Here is a 9,746-nt window from a genome sequence, read left to right as displayed (position 1 = left end):
CCGGAGGGGAACCAGAAAGTTAATAATCACCCAAGGGAGCTGTCAGCACAGGGCCAATTCCACGGAAGGGACACAGGGAGGTGAAACTCGCGTGTTACAAAGAAACGCTGGACTTTCCTCCCCTTAGATTACATAACCTGGTTCAAAAATCACGAGTAATACCCCTTCTGCCCCATCACCAGCTTGGCCTAAAACAGCTTTAATTTCTAAAATCAAGATTTTTTTAAAACAAATCTATCTATCTATATCTATATATCTATATAGATATATGGTTCTTTGTGTTTGCCTTCTGATTTGTGAACTCTGAGATCCCACGCGGGTCATGTTTACAAGCTCTTCATCGCAAGCATAAGAGGAGAAATGTATTTTTTCTTTTTAATTAACATCTGAGATTTTGCACAATTCACAAGACTGCGGGAGCTGGGGCGTTAAGGGAAAAAAACACCCAGTACTGTGCAACTCGTGATAAATCCTGAGAGTTGGCAACCAGGAAACAGTCACCTGATATTTCGTTGTTATGATGTTGGCTGACCTTTTGGGCATTCATTTCCCACATCTTGGACAGCAAAGCTCAAAGGGGAAAAGTATAATGTGCCTTTAAAAATAAATGTAAACTCATCTAGGACCACAAATACTAAAATGTCTTAATCAGAATCATTTAAGATTATTGCATGACATCACTACAAGGCAGAGCTATGGTTTTCTGGTTTTCTTAACTATGCATTTCTTAAACACAGAAGTATTAAACTGCCACCTGGTGGAGCTTTGGAGAATTTGCTAGATAAAATAAAATGACAAGATGAATGACCGCAATAGCTTTTATTGGACTTTTATTTCTGTTGGTGAAAGACAAGCTTTTGAGCTACACAGAGCTCTTCTTTAGGTCTGGGAAAGGTACTCAGCCTGTCATAGCTAAATACTAGTTGGAACAGATTTAACATAAGTAGTTAACACCTATTCTAAAAAGAAAAGGAGTACTTGTGGCACCTTAGAGACTAACCAATTTATTTGAGCATAAGCTTTCGTGAGCTACAGCTCACTTCATCGGCTGCATTCAGTGGAAAATAGAGTGGGGAGATTTATATACATAGAGAACACGAAACAATGGGTGTTACCATACACACTGTAACGAGAGTGATCACCTAAGGTGAGCTATTACGGGGCGGGGGGGGACGACGACCTTTTGTAGTTTTCTACCTAGGGAGGTGGTGGAATCTCCTTCCTTAGATATTTTTAAGGTCAGGCTTGACAAAGCCCTGGCTGGGATGATTTAGCTGGGGATTGGTCCTGCTTTGAGCAGGGGGTTGGACTAGATGACCTCCTGAGGTCCCTTCCAACCCTGATATTCTATGATTCTATGATAATCAAGGTGGGCCATTTCCAGCAGTTGACAAGAACTTCTGAGGAACAGCGGGAGGGGGGGAGGATAAACATGGGAAAATAGTTTTACTTTGTGTAATGACCCATCCACTCCCAGTCTCTATTCAAGCCTATGTTAATTGTATCCAGTTTGCAAATTAATTCCAATTCAGCAGTCTCTCATTGGAGTCTGTTTTTGAAGTTTTTTTGTTGAAGTATTGCCACTTTTAGGTCTGTAATCGAGTGACTAGAGAGATTGAAGTGTTCTCCAGCTGGTTTTTGAACCCACTAAAGTTACAACATTCAAAAACCAGCTGGAGAACACTTCAATCTCTCTAGTCACTCGATTACAGACCTAAAAGTGGCAATACTTCAACAAAAAAACTTCAAAAACAGACTCCAATGAGAGACTGCTGAATTGGAATTAATTTGCAAACTGGATACAATTAACATAGGCTTGAATAGAGACTGGGAGTGGATGGGTCATTACACAAAGTAAAACTATTTTCCCATGTTTATCCTCCCCCCTTCCCCCCCCACCCGCTGTTCCTCAGAAGTTCTTGTCAACTGCTGGAAATGGCCCACCTTGATTATCATAGAATCATAGAATATCAGGGTTGGAAGGGACCTCAGGAGGTCATCTAGTCCAACCCCCTGCTCAAAGCAGGACCAATCCCCAGCTAAATCATCCCAGCCAGGGCTTTGTCAAGCCTGACCTTAAAAATATCTAAGGAAGGAGATTCCACCACCTCCCTAGGTAGAAAACTACAAAAGGTCGTCGTCCCCCCCCCGCCCCGTAATAGCTCACCTTAGGTGATCACTCTCGTTACAGTGTGTATGGTAACACCCATCGTTTCGTGTTCTCTATGTATATAAATCTCCCCACTCTATTTTCCACTGAATGCATCCGATGAAGTGAGCTGTAGCTCACGAAAGCTTATGCTCAAATAAATTGGTTAGTCTCTAAGGTGCCACAAGTACTCCTTTTCTTTTTGCGAATACAGACTAACACGGCTGTTACTCTGACACCTATTCTAAAGGACCATTCAAGGGGAAGTGGTCAATTAACATCCCTACAGTCATAAGACAAAAAAGGGAGTGTTTGTAGGTTATAGATTGTTGTAATAAGGCATAAAACTAGTGTCTTTATTAAGGCCATGTCTACACTAGTGAATTTATAGTGGCACAACTGTACTGATGCAGCTGCACCGCTGTAAGATCCCTCATGTAGCTGCTCTATGCTGATGGGAGAGAGCTCTCTTGGCAAGGTAATAAAAACACCCCAATGAGTGGCGGTAGCTGTGGGGAGAAGCTCTCCTGAGGACATAGCGCTGGGCATGCTACCACATATGCCAGCAAAACTTATGTCGCTCAGGGGTGTGTTTTTCACACCCTAGTGACATTAGTTTTGCTGACGTAAGTGCTAGTGTAGACATGGCCTTAGACCATGATTTTTAGAGTGTAGCAAAGTTATGGATTTAATCTCATATTTTGAAGGGTTGTGCAGCTTTCCTTTAGGATAAGGACTAATAGATCAGATATGGAGTGATTGTTTTGTGAAAAGTCATAGGGTTGTTTTTGTTTTTTGTTGGTTTTTTTTGTCTTTTATCATTTTCCTGTGTGAGTTCATTTGAGAGCATAATGATTGTCTGGTTTCACCCACATAGTTGTTATTGGGGCATTTAGTGCACTGGATGGGGTACACCACATGTTGTGATAGCCATGTGTAGGACCCATGTGAATCACCATGCGTTGTGGGGGGTATCGATCATTGTAGCAGTGGAGATATGTCTGCAGGTTTTGCATCTGTTGGTCTGGTGCCAGTTTGAGTTGGTGGATCCTGGTTTGTGTGGAGCTTTCTTCTGATGATGAGCATGGCAATGTTGGGGGAGCTGTTTGAAGGCCAGAAGAGGGGTTTGAGAAAGATTTCTTGCAGGCTGTGGTCCCCATCAAGTATGGGTTGTAACAGTTTAACAATTCCCCACATGGGTTCCAGTGTGCAGTGGGAGGTGACAAGGAGGGTGTGCTGATGTAGGGGTATTTTTTCCTGTATTTTTGAGAACAGGTTTTCTCAAAGTATTTGGATGGCCCGTACTATGATACGATCTACATGTCTGGTGGAGTGTCCTTGTTTGGTGAAGGGAGTTTTAAATGTGTTAAGATGTATATCCTGCACATTCTGCGGTACCTGAGGGCCTGGCTGTAGATAACAGATGTTTTGATGTGTTTGTGGATCTGTGAAGCTAAGAGTGGTGATAGGGAAGCGTTCTTGTATATAGTTGTCTGTTATTCCAGTCCCAGGATAGCTAGTGACATATTTTGTAAGTGATGAAAGGAGGTAGTGGGCATAGTAAAGACAGCAGCTTGCACTTGAAAACAATTCACTATCTCTGCACCACATACTTGACCAGTTTGAGGGATGCAGAGGGGTCGGTCTTTGGGACAGTTCTGAATTTGTCAATAAAACCAGGTTTCCAAATAAGAGGCTTTTTGTTTTCTTTTTTAACAGCATCCATCTCAAATATGCAAATGAACATGGTGGCTATTCATTAAGTATCATCAGCATGCTCAGCACTGGAGTTGACAATTTAGACAGTCCCTCCTGAAGAGTTTACCATCTAAATCTTCAAAACTGTACAGAGCACTATATGGGCAGAGCCCTGAGCTCAGTGCAGGATCAGGGACTATGCAAGCAACATGCTTGATCAGAGTGCCATAGCGAATGGAAATAAACACTTGCATATTAGTATTTTATATTGGCATCAATAGCACATCACATTGCTACTATAGGGTCTTTTGCAGCATATAGTTACCATAATATGTGCAAGCATTAGCCTTCTACTTTACACATAGCTCATGGGGGCTGGGAGGATGATAGATGCTCTCAGTAGTAACTGCTCGCAGGATTAGGACCATAATCTGTGCTGCCTGTGGGAATATTCAGATCACTTTTAACAAAGTTTATAGAAGATCTATAGCATCATGGTGTGCTAGAACATTTTTAGGCACTGTAATGCAGACATTACTCTGACAGAAAATGATTGTGTGGATAGACAATGAAAATACTCAGGCATTTGTCTAATGGGAGGTAAATGGATTTTACTATCACTGAAAACAAAACCTCAGTATATAAAATTTGTCTTTGCTTTCTTGTTGGTGCTTTCTTGTCTGTTCAATGGTCCAGTGTCATCATAGACTAATCATTGAGCAACTACAGTTTACAACAGACAGAGACCTGGTCTCTGCCCCCAAGGAATTTAAAATCTGGTATATAGAGCATGTAATCTCATGCTTTCTTACTGTGTGATGGCAAAGCAAAACTGCTCCACTTATCTATGATTTTAAAATGTGCTAGAGGTTTAAACATATTCAATTTATACTGTGATACACAGCAAGCAAAAGGCAGTAGCACTGTGTGGTATTATCTTGGATACATCCAGCTCAGTTCAATGCTTTATAAAATAACTTTGGGGATAGGGAATATAATCACAGGTTTAAAACAGAAACAGGCTAACCTTATATAAAAATATGCACCAGTATAATAAAAAAATTCATCTTGGTGTTCTGAGGGTCAACTGTCTTAACAGCTGATCTCCTAGGTTTTACTATTATTACTGTGTAGATTCATATGGTACCCATCACTATAGTACTAGAGTGCACATTATCTGGGTTAGAGTAAGAGCAAATAACATTTTCCCCAACTATAAGTACACACACCACGGACAGACCCCATTGCTGGAACTCTTGCATTACATAGTTGTTTCTCCGTTATTAATATTGTACATGCCATTTACAACATATGCAGGAAAATATTTGCTTGTAGGCGAACTCACCTGCATTCTTTCCTGCAAAATGCTCACATCAGAAGTGAAGATGTAAAGTTTTTTTCAAATATATCCAAAAATTAATTTTAAAATCTGGGTTTTTTATTTATAAAATACAGGCTGCATTATTATACCTAATATTACAGACCCATCATTACAATAAAGGCTTGTTTCCACCACCATTACAATGAAGGATTGCATTTTAAGAACAGTTATACAGAGGCCCAGATATGAATGAAATAAAAGTAATAGAAAGACATAACTTCCGTACCAGTATAAATTTGTTACTTTCTCCAAGGAAAAGTATAAAAGTAATAATAAAGTAATGGGCCAAATTCTGCTTTGTATGGAGTCAGTACTAAAGCCACCTCTTGTATCAACATGTCACTGAGCATGGCTGTGTGAAGAGAGAGCCTGATCATGAGTGGTACTGACCACCTGCAGCTCTAGGGAGTGTCAGGCTCACCTCCTCCAAGTCTGCTGCTCTACTCAGTCATGGCCATACTGTGTCAGACCAAAGGTCCAGCTAGCCCATTGTTCTGTCTTCTGACAGTGGCTGATGGCATGTGCTTCAGAGGGAATGAACAGAACAGGTAATCATCAAGTGATCCATCCCCTGTCACCCATTACCAGCTTCTGGCAAAAGAGGCAAGGGACAGTATCCCTGCCCAGCAGAAGTGAGAACCCTCAGGGAAAAGGAGCAATTCCTTATAATAACTGAAGGCATTTCTCTTTCAGAGGTAAGCAATACCATTCAAAGCAAGTTGAGTCACACCAGCGAAGGAAGTCAACAGCACATCACCACGAACAGCATGAGATCACGTTATTATTGATCTAATAATGCCAGTATGGACATCTCATGTTCCCCTGAGATGATTCTCAACCAGCACGACTCATGCTATCTCCATGCCACATGCAGAGTGGATGCCCATAAACAATGATATGATTGGAAGAAGCTAGTTGGCCTTCCTCCTTCGCTATCAACAACTTTCTCCAACAAGAAAGGGGTAGAGATTAGACACCTAAGTGGTGAGATCATTAACATTGAGAGATAGCTTCTTGAGAAAGGGCCAGGCCACAGTATGTTTAATAGTTGCCTTCAGCTAGTCCTTCCTAAGAAAGGCATTAATGATTACAGTCCAGATTGATGTCAACGGAACTACAGATGGCTGAATATTGGGGTTGTTTTTATATATAATCATTTAAATAGCATCACTATTTCCCATGTTATTGTTAAACACTAATCACAGTTTCCATCTGAATCCCTTTTCCAGTGGTGCTGATGGTAACTTGGCAATAAAATTCTGCTCAAGGCAGAAATATGGGATACAGCTTTCTCACCCTGAGAGTAAAGTCAACACATTAAAAACCCCAGGACTGTAATATGAAATGTATAGAAATGTTTAAAAATAGCAAAGTGGGCTTGGAGGCCTATTTAAGTTTCTATAATTTTAGGCAGATATAGATTTAAAATAAAATTTGGGATGCAGTTAGCTCCTATTACTATTTGTAAAAAGGTCAACAGTGTGTTAGGCACTTTACAGGCAGGTCTGGAGATACAAGGTGAAAACCTGGTCCCACTGAAGTTAATAGCAAAATTCCCTCTAAATTAGAGGTGTCTATTAGTCTAAAGCTCAGAGCTGGGAGTCAGAAAACCCAGAGTGCCAATCCTGCCTGACTTCTTCTGAGGTCTTGGGCAAGTTTTTTAACTTCTCTTCTAACATGATTTCCTAACCTTAAAATTAGGAAAATGCTTACCTACCTGCCTGCAAGGGGGAGCTGTGAAATTAGCTAACATTTGTATAGCACTTTGAAAATGTATAATGCTACTGCCTTAAATAATCACCTACAGTGAGATCCACCTGTGTGTGAATGGCCAGTACAAATCCTATGCACCATTTAAAGCCTCCAACTGGGACTTAAGTCATGCACAGACCTTTGCCAGGCCTTCTACGCAGGGGTGAATTTTACCCTGAATACATTAAAATCAATCAGTGTGATTTAACAGTCAGCCAATGCACTTTCAGAATAACTTCTACAAATTGTCATATGGATTTTTTAGTAGACGTAACACATGCTCTAAAGGCCCTGGTCTGTCCCACCCAGACAGAGACTACTGCCTACCTCCATGGTACTTAGGCCATTAAATAATCAGTGATGCACTCTAGATCCAAGAGGAGGATTGGGATGTAAACATTTAACATAATTACACAATAAGGACATGATGAAAACATTACAGGCCACTTGCAGCCCTGATATAAGCAGGTAAAATTCCAAAAAGAATTTTACCCTCTTACCACTCTGTTTTGCCTTAAATTGTGAACAAAATATGAACACACAGAATAGAAATATAAATGTATTTATGATATGTAGGGCCTAATCCTGCTGTGGGATACATTCCCAAAGCTCCCACTGAATTTAACGGGCATTTGGAACATAACTAATGGTAAGATCAGGCCTATTACTAACATAATGGGACAGGTTTTGTGCAAACTTCTACCCTGTGCTACAACCCATAAAGCTGATGGGGGTAAGAAAGTGCAATGCATTGCAAAAAGCTGCCTTAAGAAGATTTGGCTGAGTTGTTCTGGTTTGCTGGGTGACAAAACGAGAGCTACATTTTTCCCTTTGCTGTGCCGATGAGTAAGGTGGGAGGAAGAGGGCAGGAGGGACACCCAGCCAGGGGGGAGAGACAGTTGAACAGAGGCTTGCAAGGGTTGGGAAATGGGGGCAGTGGTGGTTGGAATGACAGTCCGAAGCTTAATGACAGGTTTCAGAGTAACAGCCGTGTTAGTCTGTATTCGTAAAAAGAAAAAAGAAAAGGAGTACTTGTGGCACCTTAGAGACTAACCAGTTTATTTGAGCATGAGCTTTCGTGAGCTACAGCTCACTTCATCGGATGCATCCGATGAAGTGAGCTGTAGCTCACGAAAGCTCATGCTCAAATAAACTGGTTAGTCTCTAAGGTGCCACAAGTACTCCTTTTCTTTTTTCTTTTTAGTCTGAAGCTGTGAAGCAGGGGCATCAACTTTCATTTTTGGTGGGGGACAATCCCAATTCCTTAATGTGGCAGGATGTCTGAGGCCCCAGGTGTACACTACAGACCTAGATCAGGATGACTATGTTGCTCAGAGGTGTGAAAAATCCACCCCCCTGACCTAACCCCCCCTCATGTAGACAGCGCTATGTTGATGGGAGAACTTCTCCCACTACCGCTTCTTGGGAAGGTGAATTAACTACACTGAGAAGCTCTCCTTTCACCATAGGAGCGTCTTCACTCAACCAGTGCAGCACCTCTATGGCAGTGTGCGTGTGAAGACAAGCCCTTACTCTACTGCCTGTGGTAAAGGCTACCTTTGCTGCACATACCGTGCATGTTTTTGGTTCTAAAGGCAGATTGGTGCCCTCTGGGTTTAAAAAAATTCTCAAGAGAATATCTGGGAATCCAGCTTTTCTGAGAGGGCATCCCAGTCCCTCAGACACCGCTCTCTCCGGTTGTTCAGCGTAAAGAACAATGCATTTCAGAACAACTTTGCACTAAATGATTCCTTTCCCCCCTTAATCTCAAACACACCCAAAAATAAAGTTTAAATAACTTTAAATATCCACCTAAAGCCAGGAAATGTGCCAAATTCTGTCCCTGACTCATGCCCTGATGTCTTTGTTTTCTTCCTTTCTTTGACATGTTAAAAACAGCATGTCACTTGCAGTGCTAATGCTAAATTTTCTTAGTTTGAGTCAGAGTCTTAATATTAATTAAAGACAGTTCTTGTATTTAGTAGTGTACGAAATGTGTGAGATACTGTTTATACCCAGCAAGCTGATACACAGGAGGTGGGCAGGGTTCTCCCTGCAGAGTTCTGTGCTGCATAAGTCTTAAAAATCTAAAACTGAAATTTCACACAGATGAAACAGAACTCATTTTCAAACTATTTTTCTTTCTTTTGGTGGCCAGGACTCCTTAGCGGCTAAAGAGACCAAAAATAGCTTAGTTTTGAGATTCATTTACATTACGAGATAGAGGATGAAAACATCTTAATTTATACAGCATGTTTCCGCCTCAAGGTTCTTAAAGTGTTTCAGAAACTTTACACACACATACAGAGGAACTGTAATCCAATATTGAAATGCAGCCACTTCTGGGGTGGAAAGAAGCCATTGTGTGACAGCACACAGCAACACAACAGTTTATGACAAAGACTCTGGGGAAGCCACATAACACATGAATAACATATCCACAATTGCACTATGGTAACTGACAGTTTAAGGGGCTGATCCTGCATAATGGCCCACTAGCACAGAGGTCCGTGCATTGGCATATTCTGATGAAGGAATAGGACATATCTAAAACTACATATATATGTGAACTGTGACACAAGTGAAGCAGTGAGCATTAGAAGAATGACAAATACTAACAATAAGAATCTTATTAGTTAATGATGCATCAAATATTTAAATCTACAGGTATTTCAAGCCTTTGGCATCAGGGGCTCTTTATTTAAATGCTGCAAAATTAGAGAGTGAAAAATACATAGATTTTTAAGGCTAGAAGGGACCATGACG

The sequence above is a fragment of the Natator depressus genome, chromosome 6, assembly GCF_965152275.1.
Source record: "Natator depressus isolate rNatDep1 chromosome 6, rNatDep2.hap1, whole genome shotgun sequence".
Lineage (NCBI taxonomy): Eukaryota > Metazoa > Chordata > Testudines > Cheloniidae > Natator > Natator depressus.
The sequence above is the reverse complement of the archived record's forward strand: the minus strand, read 5'-3'. Positions refer to the sequence as shown.